Source organism: Castor canadensis, chromosome 5, assembly GCF_047511655.1.
Source record: "Castor canadensis chromosome 5, mCasCan1.hap1v2, whole genome shotgun sequence".
In the NCBI taxonomy this organism is placed as follows: Eukaryota; Metazoa; Chordata; class Mammalia; order Rodentia; family Castoridae; genus Castor; species Castor canadensis.
In genome coordinates this window covers 152287272-152313138 of record NC_133390.1, presented here as the reverse complement: position 1 = coordinate 152313138, position 25867 = coordinate 152287272, and the positions used below count along the sequence as shown (strand labels likewise).

The window sequence follows — 25867 nt, the reverse complement described above, 5'->3', positions numbered from 1 at the left end:
CAGATTCTTATCTTATTTGGAGATAGGGTCTTCACAGAGATAATCAATGTAAAATAAAGTCATTAGAATTTCCTTATAAGGAAGAGGATACTTGACAGATAGAGACACACAGGGAGAACTTATATGACGTGACAGCAGGGACCATGATGTTGCATTTGTAAACCCAAGAACACCAAAGATTGGCATCAACCTAGGAGCCTGACCTGCCTGTTGCTTCCTCTTCAACATGGGATCAGATCAGACCATCCTGGAAAAAGCTATTCCTGGTGACAAGGACTTTCATTAAACAGAATGGTTAATTGGCAAAATCTTCAGAGAAACTGTTGAGAGACAGTTTGGAGACAAAGGGGGAAAGCTCTCACAATCCAGGTGGAGTCACCTGTGCCAGACCTCACAAAAATTACAAAAGCCAAGAAGTTTTAAAGAAGCCTTCTTATACGTGGTTACTAGACATCCAAGCACGTACAGGCACCTCTGACAGAAGGCAAACTCATATTTTTGGCCAAGACCTAAAATGACTATTTCTGCTGGCACCAATGTATCTTTTTAGCAGTCTATGCTCATGGAAGAGCTATTTTAAAATGGGTTCCCCTGGGTTATGGTGATACTTGGTCCCTTATAAAGTATTTTTCTCCTTCTAATTTTTGAACCATGTCTTTTCAATGTAATTTCTAGGTGCTTAACCCAACGTCCGGAAGTCCTCATTCAGACCATCACACAAAAGTAAATAGCACAATGTTCTATTCCTTCAACAATTCTGATATTGACCACTACCCAAACTAGATGATGCTGCTAATCAGCAGGAAACAGCCAGAAGAGCCTCACTACCCATAAACCCCACTGCCCTCTTTCCAAAACTCTCCTTCCCCTTCTGTTTCTATTAACAACAAGTAAAAGGTAGGGATGGAAGCTCAATTTGTCATCATGTATGCCATCTTAAACTCTGCTTGACCCTAGCGTTGTTAGGCTCCTGTAGAGACAGGCCCCTCTAAGGGAAGCATCATTTTCCAGTACCTGTGCCAGAACACAAGGTCTAGTTCCTTGACTACCCCTAGCAATGGACAATGGACAAACCACAATGCAAAAATTTTCCTACCATTTGCCAGGCCCTTCCTCTTCCATAAATCCCTCTGTCTGTAAATGGCAGTGGGTTCTAGCTCTCTTGCTGGAGATCCCCTCCTCAAGTTTCTTCTGAATAACACTTGTGGTAACAGTGAGCCTTTTCCTCTCTATCTCTCTGTGCTTTTCAGTCAACAGAGGCCCTAGAAAATATGCAACTCTACTCTATCAAGAGGTGGTGTTGATTTACCCCTTCTGGAATCTGGATTGGCCTTGTAACTTTAACAATAGAATGTGGTAGAAATCCTAACTTGGCAGATCTGGGCTTACATCTTAGGATTCTTGACAGCTTCCATCTTCACCCTCTGGGAAACCAAGTTGCCTTGTTGTAAGAGAGTGGAGGCTATGCTGCTGGAAAGGTCTCAGTCAAGTTTCCATCTGATGTCCCCAATCAATATCAAATGTAGCAGAACTGCCCAGCTGAGTCCAGTCAACCCAAAGAATTGTGAGAAATTTAAGTCACTAAGTTTTGGGGGTGGTTTGTTATGCAGTAATCAACTAAAGAATGCATTTTCACTTTTTTGGAAAGAATACCCAATACCTCTGCCACTGTTGCTCCTGAAAACCAGGTGCCTCCAGTTCCATGCTTGCTACCTTCTTCCTGAATGGATTCTGGATGATGCCTGGCTCCTCACATTACTCACTTCCACACATACAAATTTTCTTTTCTTTCTCTCTCTCTCTTTCTTCTTTCCCTTCTTCCCTTCCTTCCTTCCTTCCTTCCTTCCTTCCTCCCTCCCTCCCTTTCTCTCTTTCCTTCCTCCCTCTCTTCCTTCCTCCATCCACTCTTCCTCCTTCCTTCCTCCCTCCCTCCCTCTCTTTCTCTCTCTTTCCTTCCTCCCTCTCTTCCTCCCTCCACCCACTCTTCCTCCTTCCTTCTTACCTTTCTCTTTCTTTCTTTCTTTCTTTTTTGGGTTTGAACTCAAGACTTTGTGCTTACTAGGCAGGTGCTCTATGGCTTGAACCATGCCTCCAGCCCTTTTTTTGCTGTGATTATTTTTGAAACAGGGTCTTACTGTTTGCCTGAGTTGGCCTGGAATAAGGATCCTCCTGATCTCAGCCTCCCACATTGTCGGGATTACAGGCACAGCCACTAGATTCAGTTATTGGTTGAGATAGTGTCTCTGAACTTTTTGCCCAGGCTGCTTGGAACTGTGATCCTCCCAATCTCTGCCTCCTGAGTAGCTAGGGTTATAGGTGTGAGCCAGTGGTGCCTGGTCACATACAAATTTTCAATGACACATCTAGTTGGCAGGCCCTGGGTGGTGCTAGTATCTCAGCTGTAAAGGAGACTGGGAAAGGGAGTTTCTGGCTTTGGATTGGGGGTTGGGAGAAAGATTGGTGATATTGAAAGTTCTCCAAACATAGAAGGAAGTTCCAGAAGTACTGGCACCTTTGAGAGCTTTTCAACATGTTGAGGCCAGTATTTTGGGAGAGGGGAGCATGGGACAGAACTTACTGTGTGTTTGACACACAGCTCTGGGTCCCTCTCCATGCACAGGGTTTAGATGGGATCCACTCCAGGGATGGCCATGCTATCGGATCCCACATCATCACCTCAGTGATTTGCTAGGGATGAACCAGTCTAGGAAGCCTGACTTCCTTACAATATGGCAGCTTAGTTCCCAGAGGGTGAAGATGGAAGCTGCCAAACATCTTAAGACATAGGCCCAGATCCAGGGGATGAACCAGTCAGAGCCAACTAGGTCTAACCTTGACATTTTGCTGAAAGAAGCAAGGACTTGGACTGTGAGGGTGGAGCCTAGAGCTGCTGGAAGGCAACTTGTGGTTTGTAAGGAATTGAGATGAGAGATGGGGAGAGGAAGGCCAAGCCTTGATATTTTTGAGCTTCTGGGTACTCGCATTCATCATAACACTGGAGTCCTCTGTTATATGAGTGTATAAATTTCCTGTTAACTTTCACCAAGCCAATTTGAGTACTTCCTTATTTCCTGCAATCCATCTAGCCCATACTGATATCTTTATTTAATATAAAAACCTTTGGAGTAGGTGCTATTTATCAATACCATTTTACAGATAAGGAAACTGAAGCAAAAAGAAATTAAATAACTTCCCTAAGTTTACAGGGAGGCCAAATTCAAATTCAAACATGTAAACTTAAGGAAATTACTTAACCCTGAGAACCTCTCTTCTGAGTGCATTCTTTGAATTTGTGCCTTCCTTGGCAAAAGAGAAGGAGTGCCAGGGATAGTGTAATGTTTAACCCCACACTGAACACAAAGGGGAAAAGGGATTAGGAGAAGGGGCTTCCAGGTAGAGGGGACATTTGGTCAATGACAAGACCTTTTCTGCTGAGAAGTTCATCTGAAATCCACTTGCCAGGTTGTGAAGCCTGTTCCTAAGCTGCTCCCTCTTGCAGGAAGCTTCAAGCCCCATTTCTGTAGGGCCACTCCTACCTTCTTCTTTCTTTCCTTCTTTTCTTCCTCTCTCCCTCCCTCCCTCCCTCCTTCTTCCCTCCCTCTCTCCCTCCTTCCTTCCTTCCTTCCTCTCTCTCTCTCTCTCTCTCTCTCTCTCTCTCTCTCTCTCTCTCTTTCTCTTTCTTTCTTTCTTTTCTTTTGTGGTGCTTTCGATTGAACCTAGGCTCTACCAGTTAGCTACAAACCCAACCTTTGGGTGTTTTTCATAGGGTCTCCCTTCATAGCCCAGGCTGGCCTCTAAATGATGATTCTCCTGTCTGAACCTCCCCAATGCCAGGATTACAGGTATGCCCCATCACAGCAGCCATGCCCACCTATGCTCTGCACTGGGACCTGTTGGGGTCTAGGGTAGGTGAGGGCACCCTCCATTGCCTGAGAGACAGTTCAGTTGGGAGTAGGGCCCACTTCCATCAAGAGCTTGGGCCCTTGAATTGAGTACCAGTCTAGAAGTACCTCAGGTAAAATAGAGTGTTTTTCAGGACCACCCCCTCCCCATTTAACTAGAACAAAGGAAAAACCAAACAAAGGACTAGTACTTGCAGAATCTCAATAGAAAATGAATAAACACATAATTTCTAAACAATATGAGTTTTTTTCCTAGGAGAAAACTGTACCTCTTACTTGACATTAGCTGTAGCCTTTATTAAATCGGGGTTGCAGCACTGAGTACCAGCGGAAAAAACTGTCTTAAAAAGGCTACTTGGATCACAGCCCTGGCCTGTGAAGGGGTGGGGTGGGAGGGGATGTGAGTGCCTCCAGGCCCCTCCCCCGACATTCAGGGTTCGCGACTGATGCACGAGGGCCTGGAGGCTGTGAGTGGAGTGGGGTTGGGTGGTGGGTTGAGATTGGAGGTGGTCCTTGGAGGGCTACTCTGACCCCCTCCCCCATGGAAATCCGGCAGAGGGCCTTCGGGAGTGAGGGCAGCCTGGGGAGGAGAGAGGGGTGCTCCTTCCTTTAGGAGACAGTTCCCGACTCCTTGGGTAAACTGAGGCCGGCGTCCTGTCTCTGATCGTCGCCTCGCAGACATTCTGAGCTCTGCATTATGCCCAGCATAAGGCTGAGTGCTGGATGTTTGCTTTTCCTTTGGAGCATGCAGCTTGAGCGAAGAGGTGTGAGCCCAGGTGGCAGCGCGGGTCTGGGGTTCCGTGGCAGTGACAAGGTCCCTGGCTTCAGTGACCTCGGGCGTCCCCGCCTCCAGTGGGCGGGCCGGGGGAGGAGCCCGGCGCTTCCATGCCCGGGGGAGGAGCAGAGGGCCGGGCCGGAGCGGACCGGGCGGGGAGGGCCGGGGACGCGAGGCGGAGCGGGGCCCCACACAGGCCGCGGCGGCTGGCTCGGGCCCCTACGGTCCCGGCGGCGGCTGGAGGAGGAAGCCAGGCGGCTGGCGGAGGAGGGGAGGCGGAGGAGGACGAGGCCGAGTGCCGACGATCACTTCCCCGGCTCAGCAGGGAAAGGTACGCGCGCCCGATGGCTCTCCGGCCCGGCCCCCAGCTTCGTCTGCCAGCAGCAAGCCAGGGGCTGGGGGCGTTGCGGGAGGGACAGGGGCCCGGCGCGGCCCCGGAGGGCTCGGCTGACCCAGGGCTGTGGTGGCCAGCGGGGCGTCCGGGCGGAGGGCTGGGGTGAGTTGCCTTTCCGGAGGTCGCGGGGAGCGGCGGGTGCCGCACCCCCTGGATCCCGTGGGGGGAAGGTGGTGTGGCCGGGGGTGACGGCGACCCTGAGGCGGGGGTTGTGTTGTCCCGGGCCAGGCGCCGCGGATGGGGGACCGGCGGGACCGGCGGGCTGCGGGCGGGAAGGGAGCCCCTGGGCGCCCCAAAGGCGCACTCGGTGGGCGCAGACAAAGCCCGGCGAGGACGCCCGCGAAGACTCGAGCGGCCCGGAGGGTGGGTACCCGGGAGGGAAGAGAGGGGTCCTGGGAACCGCGCGAAAGCCGGGACCCGGGGAGAGGCGGGCTACCCTCTCTTCGGGCTCCAAGCGTCGGGTGGTCTCCTTGGCCTGCGTAGAATGGGGAGCAGCTTTCTAGGAAGGGTCAGCCGGGGTCTCCGGGCTACCCCGGGCTTGGCAGGAGCCAGGTTCGCTCAGGCATAGGGGGTTTTGGAGTGCTCACTTTGGGGGGACCCGGAGCCCCGGGAAGTCACTGCTCTGGGTTGGGGGTGGAGCTCCTGGAGAACAGGTTGAGGCACCACGGACCCCCTCCGAAGTAGCTTGCACCCGGAGGGGCACTGCCGGACCAGATAAGCGCGGTGGCTGGCACGCACAGCGAGATGTGCCCACAGATTGTTGGCAGAACCTGCTGGTGGTGGCACAGCGCCAGCCCGTGGGGGCAACTTGGCGGTGGTTGGAGCAAACAGCAGGTGCTGGGGGTCAGCGGGACCGGGGCACAAATGGAAGGGCAGGTAGGCGTTCATCTGAAGTGGGTGCAGGGCAAGCTCCTACATTTGCATTCTGCCTCTTCTTTCCCCTTCCCTCTTGTTGGAGGTGGGGGAAGGGCTGAAGGAGCATCCCAGTTCCTGCCTCAGGCCCATGCCTCCCTGTAGTACCCAAGGTCCTCGCCCTTCAGTTACCACCCCCCTGCAGATTAGAAATGGCTTTTTTTCCTTTGAATCATTCCCAACGGTATAAGAACAGGCTTTGCACCCCTGTCCCCATTTTATAGCCCCCCTTTTGCGTTAATCCCTCATTCTCTGCAGTTGAGGACCCACTTCTCTTCTCAGGGGAATTTCTCCAGAGCTGTTTATACCTGAGCTGTCTATACTGGCAGGCTCTTAAAGAGTGTGGTCTGTAGCCCACTTGCCCAAACTTCTGCCCCACCCCTTCCCCAAATGCCTAGAAAGGTGTCCAGTGATTTGCACTCCTGCCAGCAGGTCTTTGCCCACATTCCTTGGTCTCCTTCAAAACTCTGTCCTTCTACACCCAATATCCTTCCTTGTCTTTTTTTGGTTTTCTTTTCTTCCTGGCTGCTTCTTCTGTAGCCTTCTTTCCCACAACCCTTTCTCTCAGCTCTAAATGTTGAGGTCTCTGTCCTCAGTCTCCTCCTCTCTCCTTACTTCCCTTTTAACCTTCCTCTCTACTTACACCCTCCCTCCAGTTTTCATTTTTATGATTTAAAAAAATCAAGCTGAGCTGGCAGTAGTGGCTCTCACCTGCAATCCTAGCTACTCAGGAGGCTGGTGGAGTGGCTCAAGTGGTAGAGCGCCTGCCTAGCAAGCTTGAAGCCCTAATTCAAACAAGTACCACCAAAAAGAAGAAGAAGAAGAAGAAAAAAAGACAATCCTAGCTACTCAGGAGACAGGAAGATCGCAGTTCAAAACCAGCTTGGGCAAATAGTTCTCCAAACTCTATCTCAAAAGTACCCAACACAAAAAAAAGACTGAAGTGGCTCAAGGGATAGAGCGTCTTCTTAGCTTGTGTGAGGTGAGGCCCTGAATTTAAGCCCTAGTACTGGAAAAAGAAAAAAAAAAAAAAAAAAAGCAAAATCAGTATTTTACAAACACCCAGACCCTAAATATTTTCACTCTGGCCCACTTGCTCTATTCAACCAACTCTTCTGATAATTTATGATGTCCTGGATGAGAAAAACAAACAAACAACCCCCCCTCTCCAAACCTCAGTGTGGTGAAGCAGAGCCCTACCTCCACTGCCCACACTAGATCCTCCCCAGGCCTTGCCATGTCCCGGTGGCCCACAATCCACTCACCTTTTAAGACAGGCAGCCAGGTGGGATCAACTCCTTTCTCCTCCTCTCCTCTCACAGCTGGTTCAAGAGAAAGGCCTTTCAGTTCTTTCCACACAATCTATCTCCATGCTCTGATTCCATTGGTACTGCCCTAGGCTACTGCCCTGGGCTCCCTGCCCCATACCAAGCCACCTTTTAAGTCTTGCTTGAATGCTGAAGTAGCTCCCTCCCTAGGCCTGGCTCGCCCTCTTCTGATGTATTTAACAAAACAAGATTAATATGGAATGTTTTGGTCAGATCATCTCCTTCCTCTAAAACCCTTGATGGCTCCCTATTGCTCTTAAATAAAATCGCAAAACTTGTCTGTCAGACTCTTCATGATCTGGTCACTGCTGACCTCCCTAGCCTTATCTTGACTACTGTCCCCTTTCCATTCTTCCTGACAGACACATCTGAGTCACTTCTTCTCTTGGAACACCCTAAGCTTTTTCCTGCCCCAGGGCCTTTGTTGTGCTATCTTCTTGGTCTGGAAGATTTTTCCAGTGCCCTTTACCCGGCTTGGTTGTTCTCCTTATTTTTGAGGTTTTAATTTATTTTTTCCAGATTTCAATTTAAATACATCTTTCTCAAATGCCTTTCTACTATATGTAGATGATCCCTCCCCTCCTGTAATTCATCATAGTACCTGGCTTACTTTCTTCATTGTATGTATAAGAGTCCATAACCCTTTGTTACAGTTGCCTTGATTTTGGCGTCTCAAGGGCTAGAACCTTGTCTAAATGGCCCATCGCTCTGTCTAGCATAGCTAGCCAAGTGCCTGGCCCATAGTCAGTGCTCAGAAAACCTTTAGCCAGGTGGGACTGGGCAGGGCAGAAAAAGATGGCTGTTACAGTTAGCACAGGAGCTCCCTTTAACCTGCAAGTGACCCTGAGTATTTGAATTTATTTTCTTTCCACAAAAGCAGTTGTGCAAATTTCTGCAAAAATCTGAGGAGGCCAGTGGGATGTGAAAAAGGGAAGTGGAGAAGGAAGGGGTGACTTGAGGGTGAGTCTGTCCACCCAGCGGGAGATTGGGGAGCCCATGCATGTATAAGTCTGGTGGGTCACTGAGGGTCAGGAATAAATGGTTTCTTTTGCTTTCTTGGGTGGAAGTCCAGTCTGGGTTAACACAGTGTGTGTGTGTGCGTGTATGTGTGTGTGTGTGTTTCAGCCCGCTCCCTTTACTCCCTTACTAGAGGGTAAAGAGTTGAAGAAGAAGAAGTAGCCTGGGCTCGGCAAGGGTGTGTGTGTGTGTCGCAGTGGACCCTCATTTTTCTACCCACAGCTCTCCTGTTTGCACAGAGGAGCAGTCAAGGGCTGAATCATAGGGCTGGTTCTCTCAGAATGGAGAGCTGATAACCCTCGGATCTGGGAGGAGGAGGAGCTGGGCCCTCTCAGGGGAACTAGGGATGGATTAAGGTAGCACCATGGGTTGAGTGCTGGCACTAGGAGCTGGTGGTCCAGATGTGGAATTAGGATAGCATATGTATGATAGGCCGTGAGCAGAGGGCATCCTGGGTGGGAGGAATCTGGCAGAGGCTAAGAGGCTGGGGCATAGGCCCTGGTATACTCACTGGGTGCCAGGCACTGTTCTAAGGACTTTGCAAGTATTAAGTATTAACTCCTTTAATACTCTTAACAGCTTATATGGTCAGTCTTACTCCCATTTTACAGAATGGGAAGACTGAGGCCCAGTTATACAGCTAATAGTGGTGAGTGAGCTTGGAACCCAAATCATCTGGTGCCAGGATCCAGGCTGGAATCCAGTCTGTTCTGCCACTTCTCTCATGCCTGTCAGATACTGTGCCAGCTGAGGGCTTCAGAACAAATAAGGGGCTTTTTCTGCTTCCCAGAACTGCCTGGCCTGGGGACTGGGGAGGTAGAAGAAAGGTCATATCCTCTAAGGTAGAGGGGTCCTTGCTTGCAGTGGGCAGCCGAGTTTCTCTGTTTTATTCCCTGCTTTTTCTTTTAGGAGGGGCTCTGGACTCAGGCCAAGTTGTGGGATATCCTTTGCACTCTGATTTTACGGTGCTGGGGAGGTCTATGCTTCTAGTACAAAAACCCATTAGAATGTCACCAGAGCAGGGCAGGCAGGTAGGGGCTCTGCAGACAAGCTGACTTGTTTTTGATTTGGTCTAGAACTCTGTGTGGTGTTTTCAGGCTTGCCCTTGGGAAACCTGGCTGAGGTCTGTCTGAATTGGGCTGGGTCAAATGTGGGAACAGAGCTGGGGGAGTAGAGGAGTGGGAACCAGAAATGGCTTAATCCACTTCACCATTAGCCCTTCCCCACTTCTTTTTGTCTGTCTGCAAAAGGGGATGAGAGAGACTTCCCTTCTTTGCTCCTACAGGCTGTGGAGGCCAGGGAGCTTCTTGAAGTTATGTGCGTGAGTACAAACCAGCGCACAGGGGTAGGGACTTCCCAAGGGAGAGGGATGCTAGTCCTAGGATCCCAGCCAGGAAGGAGGGAGCAGGGAGGAGGGTGTGGCAGCTCTGCCCTGTGAGCCTTTCCTTGGGTGTGAAGATACCTCTGGGCTGATGACCTGGTCTTCCAGGGACCTGACTGGCTAGCTGAGGAAGGACTTGCTGACCACACAGGGATGGAGTCTGTTTACTTCAGATTCTGAGCCCCAGGTGTTAGTGTATCTGCTTATCTCTCTGGACAGATCCTGCCAGCCCCCCAGCATTCTTTTTGTATTTGGGGAAACTGAGGCACGGAGCAAGCTTTTGGAATCTCACCAAGTCCCACAGTTGTCAGGAGGCCTGTTGATGGCATCTAAGTCCTTGTCTTCCCAGTTGAAGTGAAAGCTGTGGCAGAGTCTGAGGTGGATAGGCTAGAGCTGAGAGTGGACAGCTGGACACTGGGCCTTGTTAGCTGTCATCACCACCTGGCATCTCCTGTGTTCCAGCCTGATTCTCAGGGCAAAAGGAACACAGGACATGGGTCCCACTCTCCAGGAAATAAGAGTGAGCCATACCAGATGTGATATAATAAGGTGCAGTTCAGACCAGATTCTGGGAGGAGGTAGAGCTTTGAGAGAGTCCTGAAGATGGACAAAGATGGGGACCCCAGACCTGGAGAAGTGGGTTGAAGCCAGGTAGGGAAAAGCCTTGACCACCAACCAAGGTGTTGAATCTGATCATGTATTAGGTAGGCCCTGGGGAGCCACTGAAGGTGATAGGCTGAGGGTGCCATGACTTGATAGGAGATGTGGTCCATAAGTGATTCTCAAGCTTGACCATACACATCACCTGGGCAGCTTGTTGAAAGGCAAGTCAGTCCTACCTGATTTTTAAGCTCCCGGGCAGTGTAGTGCTGCTGGTTCATGGGCCATGCTTTGGGTAGTGAGGATTTAGACTGGAGTTAGAGGGACAGGCACAGTTCAGGTGGATGTAGATCAGGTCAAGGGAACCACTTGGCCCCCTGTGGACTGTGTTGGGGGAGGTGTAGGGAGATGCCTTTGTGGGGGATGGGGAGCAGCACAGAGGACACAGGATTCAGGGGCCCACCTTGCTGGGATGTGACGCTGGGTGAGTGGTCTCTGGGGCCTTGAGTCTCAGGGCAGGCATATAAGCCTGATTTCCATGGCCCCTGACTGTAAGAGCTCCTAAGTCCACAAGGGGGTGTCTGGAGTGACTGTGTCCCAGGCTTGATGACAACAGGCAGGGCACCTTATCTCTATTTGCAGCTGAGCCTGGTGCTGCGGGCAGCCAATCTGGGGTGAGCACCCTTCCTCCAGCCAGGGCGGGGCGAGAGATTGGGCAAACAGCTGGCTCCAGCTCCAGCTCCAGCTGTGACGTCTCTGACAGGCTCTCAGTGACCCAGCTGTGCACTGTTCCTCTCTCTGGCCTGTGGGAGTCCCTGCTGCTGTTGCTGATGGTTACATAGGCTGTGTCTGGGTCTTTTCCCCCTCTAGCTACCTCCCCAGTGTACCTGGGAACCAGGGGACCTGGATGCTTCTCTCTGCTCTGCCCCCAGGCAAGTGTCTGCTCCCCTTTGCAGCCTCAGTTTCCTTGTATGTAAACTGAGAGATTCTGTCCCTTTATGGAGGGACTTTACAGGGTTTGTTGGGTGGGGCAGTGCATATTTTCAGAGTGCCAGCTTACTGGATTTTAGTTTTGGTTTAATATTAATACTTGCATGCTAATGATGGAGTGAGCAATTTGCATGGATGAGCTGACCGGCTTGCTTTGGGCTCTCCCACACTCCTTACTCCCAGGATCTTCATGGCTCAGGTTGGGCATGTGATGTCACTGGTTAGTTGAGGTTCCACCAGATGCTGGCAGGGGGATGGGGAGAGCAAATGTTCTGCTACTCAGTCAGAAGTACTGGTAGGCAGGGGTTGACTGGCTCTCAGGCTGAGCCCCATAGATATCACACCCACCTCCTCAGAAGAGGGCCAGGTAAACCTACTTGCCTCACTTTGATCTCTGCCCTTGTGCCATGCTGTTTTCAGTGGAGTAGGAGAGGGCAGTACTTTCAAAGACTGTTCTGAGCAACTGCAATGGTTTGGTGAACAAATAAGAGTAGAAACTGGCAATCCACTCTACATTCCGTGGAAGATTCACAATGCATTTTTGAGAATTAAAGGTTCTGCCATGTCCTGTAGAAAAGAAACCATTTCATGTTTCCCAAACTGATTTGATCATGAAACTCTTTTCTGAAGACTTCCTAATAATATCCCACTGAACAGAAAAATAGCCATCGGGACCAGCTGATGTTGAAGGATGCTGCTCCTTGAGAGACCATGGGTGATGGGTGGGCCCGGAAGTGCCAGGGAAGGATGGAGGGATAGCTTTTGGGAGAGGTGGACTTGGTGGGACAGGGATATTTGAACAGTCAGTGGAAGACACGGGCACTGTAGAGGGAAGGACGGGCTGGACAGGACCAGACCCAGATTCAGACCTGGGCTCTTGTGGGCCAGTGCTCTGCTTCACTGTTTGAGTGACAGAGAGACTGGGAAGGACTCATCTAATGCCCAGGAACTGATGGTAGTGGGCTTGGGAACCAATCTTCTGCATTCTGGGAGGGCCTCCTGCCCTACCCCCACCTCCTCACTGTCCAGTTTCTCCCCCAGCCTTTTATCTCAGCGATTAACAGAAAAGGCTTGTTATCCCTGGGCAGAGAGCTAAGTCTCCCCATACCTCAGTTTCCATTTGAACCATGGGGATAATATTAGCTCCCTTGTAGACAATAACAGCAGCTGGCTGCTCTTGCTAATATGATTAGTGGATGGAGGTGGGACCCTGGGAAGGGACTGGTGTGGGCATGGGAGATATACAAGCCAGCAGAGAGCAGCCTAAGGCTCTGGGGTCTTAGGATGGCCAGCAGGGTATGAGAATGGGCAGGAATGAAAAGTCACAGGCTTGGATCTGGGTGCCAGAGAATCTTTTTGCGGACATGCTTGTAATTCCAGCACTAGAGAGGCTATGAAAGTTTGAGGACAGCCTAGGACTACATAGAAAAGCCTGAATTGAGAGAGAGAGAGAGAGGGAGAGAGAGAGAGAGAAAGTGACATGACTTGCATTCATCCCTTAGGCCCTGGGAGCCATTGAAGGTTTAAGATGTGATTTAGTGAGATACATGGCAGGTGTTCAGTGATGGTGGTGGCTGTGCCCCTTCACAGTTCAAAGTGTGCAGAATGTCAGGTTGCTTGTATGACCCTTAGCCTCAGATTCTCTGTCATTTCTCCCAAATGCTAGCAATCTCACCCAAAGAGGCATGGATGTGCAGGAGGTGGGAGGGGGAATTCAAGGATCTCAGCCTACCTCTTCTTCCCTGAGGCTGATGGGACGGTCAGTGAGACTCCTCTGTCTTGCCCTCCACATCTGGATTCCTTGGGCAGCTGGCTGGTCCTGTGAAGATTCTTTGTTCAAAGCTGAGGTGGGGATGGGGTGTGGCATCCTAAATAGTGTGGAGGAGGAGCTGGGATGGTGCAATGTCAGGTGCTGACAGGCTGGTGTGGGTGACCAACGCCTGCCCTCAGGGAGGCCCTGGGAGAGGCAGGGAGGCCTGGGAGAAGATGCTCATTGGGGTTTCCCACCCAGCCCTGCCATGCCCTGATCCTGTGTCCTCTTTTGCCCCTTGTTCTTTCTTTCTCAAATAGGCTCTAAGTCTGGGGTTGGAGGGTGGAGGATGAAGAAAAGCATCTGGGTTGAGGCAGAATTGGGTGGCCTGGCTGGGGCAGGGCAAGGGGGGGTGTTATGTACCCTGTTCCCCCCTCACCCCTGCTCCTGTCCAGATCCCCTTCTCCTCTATCTGCTTCTTAGGGGAGGTATTAAGACCAGTGTGATTTAAGACCAGGTGAAGAAGGTGAGTTGAAATCCATTAGAAAACAGAAGAGAGAACCTAGCTACCCTCTGCCAGCTGTGTGTCAGGGACTGGCAGATGCACAGTACCTGGCCTCTCCACACAGCCTCAGAGGCCTGGGCTACCATCTCATTTCACAGACAGGGACACTGGCAGCACTAGCAAGTGGAAGGATGAATGTCAAACCCAAGTTCTGGGACATCTGGCCTGATGTCCCTCTGGTCACCCAACACTTCTCTCAGAGCCTGTCCCTAAACCTTCAACTGTGCTCTACCCCCAACTACAGGCTGATCCTGGGACTGGGGTGGTACTTCTTATAGGCAAGCAACAGCCAAATTTTGGGATGACTCCAGCAAGAGATGCCCAGGACCACCAATGGGTAAACACTCATAGGGAAGAGTTTCAAACCATGCTTTTTTATTTTTATTTTTATTTTTTTTATTATTCACATGTGCATACAAGGCTTGGTTCATTTCTCCCCCCTGTCCCCACCCCCTCCCTTACCACCCACTCCGCCCCCTCCCTCTCCCCCCCACCCCCTCAATACCCAGCAGAAACTATTTTGCCCTTATTTCTAATTTTGTTGTAGAGAGACAAACCATGCTTTCATGGGTAAACACACAGGATTCCTTTACGCTCTTCAATTTTATAAAATTAATTAAAAAAAATCATACACAATACAAAACTTTGTGAGTTATTCTGGAAAGGTTCAGAGTTTAAAAAGTCACTAAAGAAAGACAACAAATGTGACTCCCGGCTTTATAGAAGAGTGAGGCCTGAGGCTTAGTATCTTACTGAGTAACTTTTGGAGTGCATTATGTCACATGGCAGGTTGTGGAACCTCTTTGAACCTCAGCTTCCTCCTCTGTAGCACTGGGGTATTGACATGAGGGTGAATCAGAATATTCTACAGGGAAGTGCTTAGAATTGTACTCTGTGCCTCAGTGAAAACCAGTGATAACAATGATGGCAGAATGTTAAGAACAGATCTTTTTGATTTTAAAAGCTGGTGAGTTTTCGTCTCTCTTTGAACTTAACAAAAAAACTTGAAGAATATGCTTATTGTCCAAACTTAGTGTCTTTAGTTCCCCGGGTGTTTTATGGATTAAATCACAGGCCCAGGGCCCAGGCGTGCCCTTTGCTGTGAGCACAGTTGGCTTGCAGACCTTCTGGCTCTTGCGTGGTTGGGGGCTGGCTTGGATGTTATTGTGAGTAGTGGCTGGTCCTGTGTGCTTGTTAGGTGAGCACAGTCAAAGCATCCTGTAGTCACCAGGAGAGAACAATCTCAGGTCAGGGAGAGAGGAGGTGACTGTTTAGAGGGAATCATGTTAGTTGCTCTTTGAATTTCTATTTGCACTGGCAAAAGCAGTGATACCACATCCCTGACCCTATTTATGGAGGTGGAAATTGAGGGCGAAGGGTTGTGTCCTGGCACAGTGTGTGCCTGGCAGGCCTAAGCCAGCCTGAGGGGACAGGGAGATGAAGGTGGCCTGCACCCATCCTGGTAAGCATCCAGGCCAGGAGGCAGGTGGCCTCCTGGTGGCAGTCCCAGGTTTTGGCAGTACAGCCAGGGTGAGCTGCCAGACTTTATGACTCCTGCCAGCCCTGAGTGCTTGGCACAATGTGTGTGGTGTCAGTAGTGGGATGGGAAGGACAAGGGAAGTCCCCGGGCCTCCCAGAGTTGCAGTCTGAGAACTGAGCAAGGGCTGAGCAGAATGGAGCCCTGCTGTGTCCACACCTTCTCTGGGTGTCCTCCATTCCCTCTCTGCAGTCCTCTGAGGTGGTTCCTCGTCTGTACAATGGGTGGCAGGGTGCTTGTGAGTATAGAATGATGCAAAGAATGGGAAGCCTGGCACAGGACATGCAAAATAAATAGTGGTTTGCTCTGGGGTTCATCTGGCTGCTGGATTTTGGGGAAGGTTTTCCTTCTTTCATTTTGTGATCATGCACACTGCCTCAGCTCTGTTACACATTGTGTTGTGTGGGGGGACGGGGACCATAGAGAGGTAGCTTTGCTGGAAAAAGGTTTATGGTGGAAGAGACCCGGTCCGCCCCTCCAAACACCCCTGGATCTAGCAAATCTTAGATAGTTCTGCCATTGCGGCTGCTGCAGGGTCTCTTTTGCAGGCAGGCTCAGCAGAGTGGGTGCCCATGGCTCAGGAGAGAGATGGGCTTACAGGAGACTCCCACGCACACCCAGGGGCTGGAGTCAGACATAGTTGGGCTTTGTGCAGTCATGGGGGCTGGCCAGGGGGAACTGCACTGGCTGAGCTGCTCTCACAGCCTCACTTCTTGTAAGTGGTTTTGAAAGAGTTGTGGAAAGTGCTGACTGGGCTGTCCTCCCTCACTCTAGCATTGCAGGCTGCAGCGTCTGGCAGGGAGAGGGGAGAAGCTCTGTGGGGAAGCCGCCCCCGTCATCTGCCAGCTCACACATCCCAGGCGTCCACTGCTGCTGTGCACCAAGGGTGGATCTCTGAGTGTGCAGGTGGCACTGGGGACGCGGACTCATATCAGGGGTGGGTGATGCCTGGTGCAGTGTGACAGCATCTGGGGACATGTGGGGCCCTGTGGTGGGCAGTGGCTTGTAGAAACTTGTCCAACTCTGTTGTGGCCCCTAGAGCAGCAAAGGGCTCAGGAATCAGAACACGGACACACCTTCCCATCTGTGGGGCTTGCACTAAGGTGTTTGGCTTCAAGTTTTTTCACACTTCAGGCTTGTTGTGAAAGGCAATGAGGTCAGGCAGTTGATACAGAACTAGTTTGGGTTTGTACCAGCAGCATCATGATTGCTCACTCAAGTCACTCTGGCCTGGCTTGTCCTGACCCCATATTCTGCCACTTAGCAAGTCCCCAGGAGGTCCCGCAGCACTCTCACTTCCTCTGTGCCAGTGCTCACCAGTGTCACCTCAGCAGAGAGGTGTTCCCTACCCCTCCACCCTGATTCCTTTTCTTTGTGGCACTTAGGTCCTTGAGGGGGAGGCTGCCAGCTTTTGCTGAGGGCCTGGTGCCTGCCACAGAGTAGCACTCATTAAATGCTGTGAATGAAATGAATATATACATTTACAATGAATGAAAAATATGCCCCTGCTATCTGGCTCTACTACCTGCATCACCCATTTTTCTCTCAAGCTTCTTCTGTGCTCATGCTTTAAGGTATTGCTCAGAACCCCCCACCCTGTGCCCCACGCCCACCCAGACTCTGCACTCACCAGGGCATAGCCCACAAAGGCTGCAGTGCCCACCTGCCTGCCCCTTCTCCTTTCCATGGAGGGTTGGGAGGGGGATCAGGCCTGTGGGGCCTTTGGGGCCTCTGTTCTCTAGTAGGCGGGGCCGTCCTGCCCTGTCTCCAGGGTGCTGGGCACCTTGGTGCAGGGCTTACCTGGGTGGCTGATGGGAAGCTTTGGGCACACCCTCCACGCCCTAAGGGCTGGCTTGGGAGTGGCTGGGGAAGGCCCAGCTGAGGTGGGAGAGGCGTCTTCCCCACCACGCTGGGGCTGGGACGCAGGACTCCCTACTCCCAGGGCGGCTGCTGCAGCTACAGAGGGAGGTCAGGTGAGTGCTGTGGTTTGGGCGGACCCCTGGCTTCCAGGCCTAGCCAGATGAGTCCAGGAGGGAGGAAAAGAGGCCAGTGCTGGTCTCACATGTTGAGAGTGCCGAGCTGGCTTCTCTTTCCTGGAAATCTGACTCCCTCAGTCCACCTTAGGTGCTTTTATACATCTGCCGAATTCCTCATCATGACCTTAGTGCTGCTTGTTGTACTTTTGAGTTAACTGGTTGTGGGCCCACAAGACAGCCCTGTCTCTCTAATCCATTCCCAGGGTCAAATGCTGTGCCAGGCAAGGCTGAGTGCTGGGGGGAGACAAAACATCACAGATGTAGGTCTCCCTGAGGACTTCTGATGGGGAGCCTAGAACACATAGAGATCAGAGCAGGTGTGTTGGCAATTCCAATTCCCTTTTTTTGGTGGCTACTGGGATTTGAACTCAAGGCTTCTGGCAGGTGCTCTACTACTTGAGCCACATCCCCAGCATGGCAATTCCCATCTGACAGAGGAGAAAACTGACTTTCCAAGATCACGTGGGGCTGGACTCCATCCCTGCACCCTGGGCTTCTCCTGTAAGGGAGCAGCCCACATGCAGGGGCTGGGCCTGAGTCTGCCTTGGCTATGCATGGAGAAAAGGGAGGAGGATGTGGTGTGTGTGGTGGTGTGTGAGCAAAGGCAACAAGGACACCTGTCTGGCTTGAGGTGCATCATAGGCCTGGAATCCAGAGGGCTTTGGGAAGCAGGTGGCGGCAGTATAGAGGGAGAACTCAGCCACAGGCTGGGGGATTTGGCCACTGCCTGGCCTCACTGCTCTCTCAGCCTCTTCTCCTGTACCAGCAGACTCTGTGTGTCTCTGGGCTGGCCTACAGTCTGCTCTAGAGCCTTGGCTATGCATTAGCATCATGTAAGACTCTAAAACTATATCCATGTTTGCCCTCCCTCCCCCGGGAGTCTGATGTAAGTGACCTGGTGTAGTTACACCTGATCTGTAGTACAAATCTCCAGTTGGGTGTAATGTACCATCTGGGAAGAAATTCTCGTCCCTGGGTCTGTCCCAGGCTCTCTGCCCCTTCTACCCGAGTTTCTATGGTTCAGAAAAGAGGGGGGCTAAGACTCTGAGTAGGATGGGTAGGTTACCTGGGCACCTCCACCTTGAGGGTCTCTGGGAAGAGAACTGCAGACTACTACTTACCTATCGCTGGGTAGCAAAGTACCCCAAAACTAGTAGCTTAAAATAGTGATAGACATTATCTTCACTACTTCTTGGGTCAGGAATTTGGGGGCAAGTTGGCTGAGAGGTTCTGGCTCAGGGTTCCCCATGAAGCTGTGTTCATCCTGAGGCTTAGGGGCTGGAGGGTCTGCTTCCATGGGGGTTCACTCTTACTTGCAGGATGGTTTGGCTGTTGGTAGGAGAGCTCAGTTCTTTGCCACATGGGCTTCTCCATGAAGTTGCTTGAGCATCCTCATGACAGGGTGACTGGCTTCCCCCACAGTAAGGTAGAAGCCACAGTGTCTTTTATAACTGAGTCTCAGTCATAGGCCATCATTTCTGCAGTTTCCTCCTAGCTATGTAGGTCAGCTTGGGAGAGGGACTACACTAAAGCTAGGAAGTAACCATCATTGAATGTCTCCTTGCAAACTGGTGACCATACAGGATTTGAGGTTATGCTCCAAACCCTTGCCTGGCAGGTCCCAGCACTTTCAGCAAGTAGGACACAGGGCTGACCTCTTTCCTAATGCCCTGTTTCTCCCTTGCCATCAGACCTCAGCAGTGTCTGTGGTGTGGGGTGGTCATCAGAGGCCTGATGGTTCTGCTCTGGAGTCACCAGGCAGGAGAGTCTTTGTCTGGATGGACTTCTATCTCTTTCCACATTGGGCACAGGGTCCAGTGTTCCCTGTGGTAACTCCCACTAGTGTGCAGATGGGGGCCTGTGGGAAAATACAAGAAATATTGCTGCTACATGCCTGGCTCTGAGCTAGGCATTCTGCATGCATTGCCACACTCAACCCATTTTGCTGATGAGGAAACTGAGACTCATCTAATAAGTGGTGGAGATTCAAATTGCTGGTATTCAAAGCTGTTGATCTGACCCCAGAAAATACATGAAAAACATGGTGCTATAAGGTATTCCTACCAAGAGGAACAATTTATTCAGTCAGGTCATCAAGTGAAATATAAGAAGTGTGCTATTGTGATTGTGTGTGTGAGAGAGACATCTGTCTCTTCCTGAGGTTCCCTGGGGACTGTGGTGATTTGGATGCTTCAGAACAGAACTGGTATCTTTTTTCTCTGCCCTGTTAGACCTTCTTTCTAGGGCATTGAGCAGCTTTGAACAATAGATGTCTTCTATTGTCTGTCCCCTGCCTGTGGCCTGGTCTGTTGTTGGCAAGGGCAGTCCTGACCAATGTAGCCAGCAGGGCAGTGGCCAACTCTGTGGTCTCTCTCAACTTGTGGTTGATGTCTTCCTGGAGGGAGATTCAGAGTTGAGCTGTCCGGTTCTGCTTATAGGGAGGAAATCCAGGCCTTAGCGTCCCATCCTGAGAGCTGCTTAGGGGAGCTGCCGTGGACTTTGGTGGGGACAGGTAGCTGGTGAATAAGTTCTAGGGTCAGTGCTGTTCTTTCATAGGTAGGGATCATTGTCCCCATCTTATAGATGTGGAAAAGATCCTCAACTGCTAATGGCCTCTCCAAAGAACACACTGGTGGTCAGTGGCGGGGCTGTTGTCTGGGTAATTTCATCTTCTCCAGGACTACCCAGGAGTGACATAGTAACCCTGTAGGACCCCTGATGGCTGAAAGGGGAGGGGGCTTGCCTGCTTTTGGAAGATCTGGTAACTGAGGGGACAGAGGTGGGTTCTACTTGTGGAGAGGGGACTTCCTAGCTAGCCATAATATCTGCACACAGACACTTGCAGATGGGAAACCAGGGCATGTGGTATGAGCAGCCTTGGGCTGGAGATGGAACCCAAGCTGGCTAACTGGCCAGAAGGTGTCCAGAAACAACGGTAACTGACCTGATCTGAAGTACTGTCTGAATTATTATCTAAATTTTGCTGAAGGTGGGATCTACAGGGTGGGTGTGGGGTAAAAGTTGCTGAGGTCAGACATGGGGTGGGGGAGGGGGTCGTAGTCCTAGGCTCTGTTCTGGTCCATCTCTGTTTCTCTCTCATGTGTTGACTCAGTCATCAAGATCCCAGCTGAGTTTTATGTCCTTCTGGAAGACACTGTCCTTTCTCTGGTTTCTTTCTATGCTTTTTTCCTGCTCCTCTATCCTCCAACTAGGCTTCTAGTGGGTAGTCTCCTGGGCCTGTCCTTGCACAGAGCTATAAAATTGCCTCATGCCTTATGCCTGGCGTGAGGATTCTGGAATAAATAATCTGGGTTTTCTATAGGCCTATCACCCTTGCAGAACACTGAGGGAAACAGACTGTCCTAGGGTGTCCCCCTCTTCCAGGCTGCCTTCCCCTCTTGCCAAAGGGGATGGTAGTACATTTGCTTCTGTGCCCCAACACTGACTCAAGGGGTGCCTCTGTCCATGTAGCACAGGTTCCTCTTGTCTTTTGAAATAGGGTTATACAACATTTTAAAGTTGGGCTTTTAGGGGCTTTATACTTTTTGATAAGAGTTGTGGGTAACAAAGGTATTGTGTTGGAGAGAAGTCCAGTGCCAGGCAGGAATGTAGGACCTCTTCCTGTTCTTGGCCTGTGAGGACCAGAGGACACTGTTTGTGGCAGTAGTGTATGGAACAGGGCACCTACACCATTTTCCTTTCATGAACTTGGAGTGGGTAAAGGGCCACCATATCTGATGCCTCCCCTCCCTCAATGCTGGGTAGGATGGTAAGGCTGAGCGAGGGTTGGGGGGCTCAGACTCAGTATTATGTTGGAAGTCAGTCTAACACAGGTTGTGGATATCTGATTGATGTCAAGGTCAAGGTCCAGGATTGGGGCTAAGGCTGAGTCTGGGTTCTGAGTTAGGATCAAGATTGGGGTTCTGCTACACGAAATGGAGCTCTGGGCCCTCTTCCTCTGTATAGGTGGCTGCATCTTTTACCTATGCTGTCTCATGTAATTTTCCCAGCAGTCCCAGAGACCGCTATCTATCTATTTTATAGACAGGGAAGCTTGAAGACTAAAGAAAGCTTCAGGTGTCAGACAAGTGAGCCCTGGGGGGGGATGGGGACAGATGCTGTGTCCTTGGGGTGAGTTCAGAGGTACTGCTAAATGGGGCCCAGAAAAGAGCACAGGTCTAGGGCTTACCCAGCAAGCAAGAGACTGAGCTGGGGCCTGTGTTCTCTCTTTCCCCCTCCATCTCCTGGGCTCACAGGCTGCCCTACTCTGTCCTCAAATTTACACTCCTACCACCCCACCAGGACTGACCTTGCCTGGCTCTGCAATCCCACTCCTTTTACTTACTGCTGGCCTGGGTGAGAGGCTGGAGAGGGTCTGGCTGGGAGGTAGTGGGGCTGGCCCCGCCCTGGGGTGGAGGGTGGGTGGAGCCTTGGTGCAGACACAGAGCCCCTTTGTCTGCACTGCTGGCAGAGCAGCTAGTCTGAGATTTCTGGGTGTTTTTTACATTGGAAGAATAATTGCATTGTCTGGGGGGCCTCAAGAATCCAAATCCCTCCACAGACCTGCTAGGCCGTCCAAAGATGTTCCCCTGGACCAGTCCCACAGCTTTCCTTCCTCTCCCTCCCCTCCTGTCAGAAGCCTGAGAGAGTGGGATCCCTCTAGGGGAGGTGAGGTGGGGCTGCTGCTCTGGGGCAAGGGTCTGTTGGTTGGGAGAAGAAGAGAGGCTGACAGTCCCTAAGGTTGATTGGGGAAGGCGCAGGTGATGTGTCTCCCACTGACAAGGGCACCCTTGGTCCTGGACAGGTCTCCCATGAGCAAACACAGGGCTTAGAAGAGAGGACACTGCTGGCTGGCAGGGGTGGCCTGTTTTGGAGTGCCCAGCTGGTGTGGTCCAGGACTGCAAGGGAGTGAGGTGATCAAAGGGACTCATTTCCTTAGGGCCTTATTCTTCTCTGGGAAATGGATGAGGAGTTCATCCTGAGGTGACTTAGAGAAAAGGACAGGGCTGCGCGCACCCTTGGGAGTGAGAGACCTGTGTTCAGAGGGTCCAGGATGGATAGAATTTTGTGTATGTTTAAGGGGAGGTGGGCCCCTGGTGGCATCATTTTTGTCACGGCAGCTCCAGTTGGGGAGCAAAGTGACCTGCTGATGATTGAGTGAGGCTGAGGCCAGCATGGTGTTAAGAAGGAAGGAGGATAGGGCACCCACACCCAGCTGGGCTGTTGACCTTCCTGCTGGTGACTCACAGTGCATGCTATGCTCACCTAGGGAGAGGGTCACCAGTCCAACAGGGAACCTGGCCCTGCTCTGTGACTGAGGGGCCATAGCCTCATTCCTGAGACAGCAGGCAGCAGGATTTCCCGGGTGAGATGCTTGTGTTCTGGGGGTCAACCTGGGGGTGCTGCAATGCATAGCCAGTATGAGGGACTTATAGTTCAAGGTAACTGCTGCTTTGGGAAATAGTTATGGAGCAGCCTGGTTCTAGCAACACAGCCTTCAAGTCACACAAATGCACAATCACAACACCCCTAACAAGACACAGAACCCAGCAGTGGGAGGGAGGGTGTTTTCCACAGGCCTTTAGGTGGGCTGGGCTGAAGAGGTTTAATACTTGCATGGAGTTAGGGGTGTATATGTACTGTGTGTGTGTGTGTGTGTGTGTGTGTGTGTGTGTGTGTGTGTTGTCTTGTGACAGAAAGGCCGGCTGGGTCGAGAGGGTAAAGGGCTGAACTGCTCAGGCCTTCCCCATGCCTGGCACATTGTAGATGCTCAATGAACTGCTAAATTGCATTCTCTGGTCATATGTTGAGAAGCCTGGCTGTACTTGTCTTTTGGAGGATGGGCTGAGACATTGAGATTAGGCAGAGGTGAGATTCAGAGAGAGACTGGAGGGTCTCAAGGGAAGTTTGGGGAAGAGGTGACAGTGATTCAGGATATAGAGATGGCATGACCTGACCCAATGGATAAGGAGGGATGCCTCCAGCTCTGAGCCTCGGTGCTGCTTGTGCTCCTTCATTTGATGGGGGTAAGTGCAAGGAGATATTGTGGTGTCCCAGTTCAGTTCTCTGCATTTCCAGGAGGGGCTCAGCAGGGTCAGGTGTTGGAGACCAGGACTAAAACATGTCTTTAGTATTTTGTCATTAGGAGGTACTTGTTGTGAGGCTGACTCTCCGGATGTTGGGGTAGGGTGGGTGAGGAAGTGACAGTTAACACCAGGCTTGGCTGTTATGCTCATCCTGGTTTCACCTGGTCCCCTACTTTATTTATTTTTGAGACAAGGTCTCACTATGTAGCCCAGGCTGGTCTCAAATTCACGATCTTCCTGCCTCTGCCTCCAGAGTGGCCTCCTAGTCTTTATCCGTCCATATTTGGCCATACTGTCATAAGACAGGTCTATTCTTCCTTTGTTTCAGATCTTCCTCTGCTGCCTTCCTCCTTCCGTTCAGCTTCTTGGACAGGCCTGGTTGGAGTGGTACTAGCCCTGGCCAGCAGGGGGAGGCCACGGCCTGTGGGTTGGAGAAGCGGTGGTAGGAGGCAGTGGAGTATCTTGAGTGAGGTGGGGAACACTCATTCTCTGACTGGCCTGATTTCTTGAATTTTTAGGGATTGGCCTCTTTGGGGACATGGGAGCCCTGGCATAGGCGCTGAGCAGGAGGCACCAGGCTCCCATCCCCATTTTGCCATGGAAGCCAGAGCAAGAAAGCAAATGTCTATTCTCCTGTGCCTCCCCCCTCCTCTTCTCTGCCTGGCAGAGCCAGCACTTTTTCTTCTCTCTTTTATCTGCAAGAAAAGTACAGAGTGTCCTGTTTCTCCTGTGCATACAGATCAAGGAGCGGATGTTATTTATTTATTTCTTTCCCCAAGGCGAGAAAAGGACAAGCAGGCACTGAGGACCATTTAAATTATTCTTCCTCAATAAGGCAGTTTCTCCTAAATTAAAAAAAAAAAAAAAAAAAGGAACAGATGATACAAACTAACAGGAAACAAGTTGCTCTCTCTCCTCCTCTGTTGGAAGTAACAGAGTGCTCACTTGAACCTGTGGCACATGGCAGGTGTTCCTGGATATGTCTTCTCTTTTCCTTTCAGTTGGACATATGGGTGTGTCCGGTGTGTCCACTCTGGTGGGCTGATAAGGGTGCCAGGGCAGACTCATTTCTTGGCCCTCCATGGGCTGTGTGTGGCGTTCCTTTGGTTTCTTGGAGTGGGGAGGGGAGGCTGATGGGGCAAGTTTGGGACATGAGTCAGGGGTGCAGAGGACCCATGTGGCCCCCCCCCACTTACTTGTGACACGTCCACCTGACACCCCATGTGTGATGCCCAGTTTGAGTTCAAGGTCTCTGAGACCTGGTGTTGGGAGCTGGGGGTTCTTGCTTTATTTATCCAAAAAGCAGAGTGCCCACAGCATTTCCCATGGTCCATTCAAGAACCACCTCCCAAGAACCTTCTTCCCAAAGACAGTATGCTCATAATGCAGCTACAGAACCTGACATTTCTTGCATTAGGCCTTTAAAAAATACTGGCAATGTTGTAACAGCTACATAGAGCCTTACTTGACTGTCACACTGTTGTGAGGACAAGCTGGCCATGCTAGCTGTGCCCAGGTCAGGTAGCTTGGCAGCAAGCCACTTTTCCCCGTCCTCGCCTTCCAAGCTGGAGCTCATCTATATCCCTGGTTTTCAGAGGTGGTGCCCCAGGAATCCTGGTGTGCTGGTGGTTTCTGTGATAAGTGAGGTCCCCCAGTTCAATCCCTATTATCCCCTGCACCTCATAGCTGCTTTTCAAGATGTGGTTCCACCAGTAAGGTTTGAGAACACTGCAATCCTCCCACCCGTTTGTATAAAAGACTTGGTTGTTTAGGGGTGGCCTGGGGCAGGGGCGCAGGCAGGGGCCCTGGGGAGCTGGGGCGTGGGGGCAGCGGCGCCACTCGGTCGCGGGGTGCCAGGGGCCGGTGGCGTCATCGCAGCTGGCGCTCCCCCCCCCGCCCCCACCCCCACCCCCGCCCCCCATCCCGCAGCACGCCGCGTGTTTACCAACCTGACGCAGCGTCCCGTCCGCGCTCGGCTGCCAGACATCCGGCGGCATCGGCGCTGACCCTGCCTCCCCGCCCGCCACGGGTGCGTGCAGGCGGTCACATCCTCACCTCTAAATTTAGTCGGCAGGAAGAAGAACCTGGGCGAGAGAAGAGGGGAGGGAAGGGAAGGGGCAGGAGGGGGAGGACTCTAGCCAGTTCTGACCCGCATGCTCCTGGGAAGACCTAGCATCTCAGAGGGGCAAGGGGGAGGGGACAAGGATAGGCAAGGAGGTAGGAGGAAAGGGCCTGAAGCCCCCTCATGGCCTCATCCCCTGAGAAAACTGGGGCACAGCCTCTTCTGATTGGGACACGGCCTGTGAGGGGTTCTGGGTCTTGGGCGCCACCTACCGGCCCTCTAGGGAATAGGCACAACCCCGAGTTAGAGTAATCAGGGCCAGAGGGTGGTGGGACAGGGCATTTCTGTCCAGGCGCAGGCATCACGTGGCCCAGGCAAGTGCAATAGGTTGGGCAGTGTGAGAGGAGCAGCTTTTCCGCCTGAGCATAGTTTAATAAAGAGCCCTCTTTGCCACACCAGTGATAAACTGATGTTACAGAACACTGTCTCAAGTAGGATGGAAACTCAGTGGTCAGACCTGGGGATGTGGCCA

The 25867-nt window shown here is 51.6% G+C and overlaps 1 protein-coding gene and 1 long non-coding RNA gene across 5 annotated transcripts in view; one reads left to right on the top strand and one right to left on the bottom strand.

The window, feature by feature from the left end:
- Nucleotides 1–4834: 4834 nt before the first annotated feature.
- Smox (spermine oxidase) overlaps nt 4835–25867 on the top strand; it is a 42264-nt gene continuing 21231 nt past the window's right edge. For 2 of the 4 annotated variants that reach the window (XM_074074403.1, XM_020186847.2), the window contains exon 1: nt 4838–5008. The gene's annotated coding sequence lies outside the window, so the exon portion shown is untranslated. Of the gene's footprint in view, nt 5009–10724; nt 11242–25867 lie in introns of those variants that run through there. The other 2 variants (XM_074074402.1, XM_074074404.1) reach the window with 2 other exon arrangements.
- LOC109701347 (uncharacterized) lies at nt 19244–25588 on the bottom strand. Its single transcript, XR_002213809.2, has 3 exons — nt 25223–25588; nt 24219–24403; nt 19244–24118 (listed from the first exon to the last, which is right to left on the bottom strand). It is a non-coding gene; the product is annotated as an uncharacterized lncRNA (long non-coding RNA).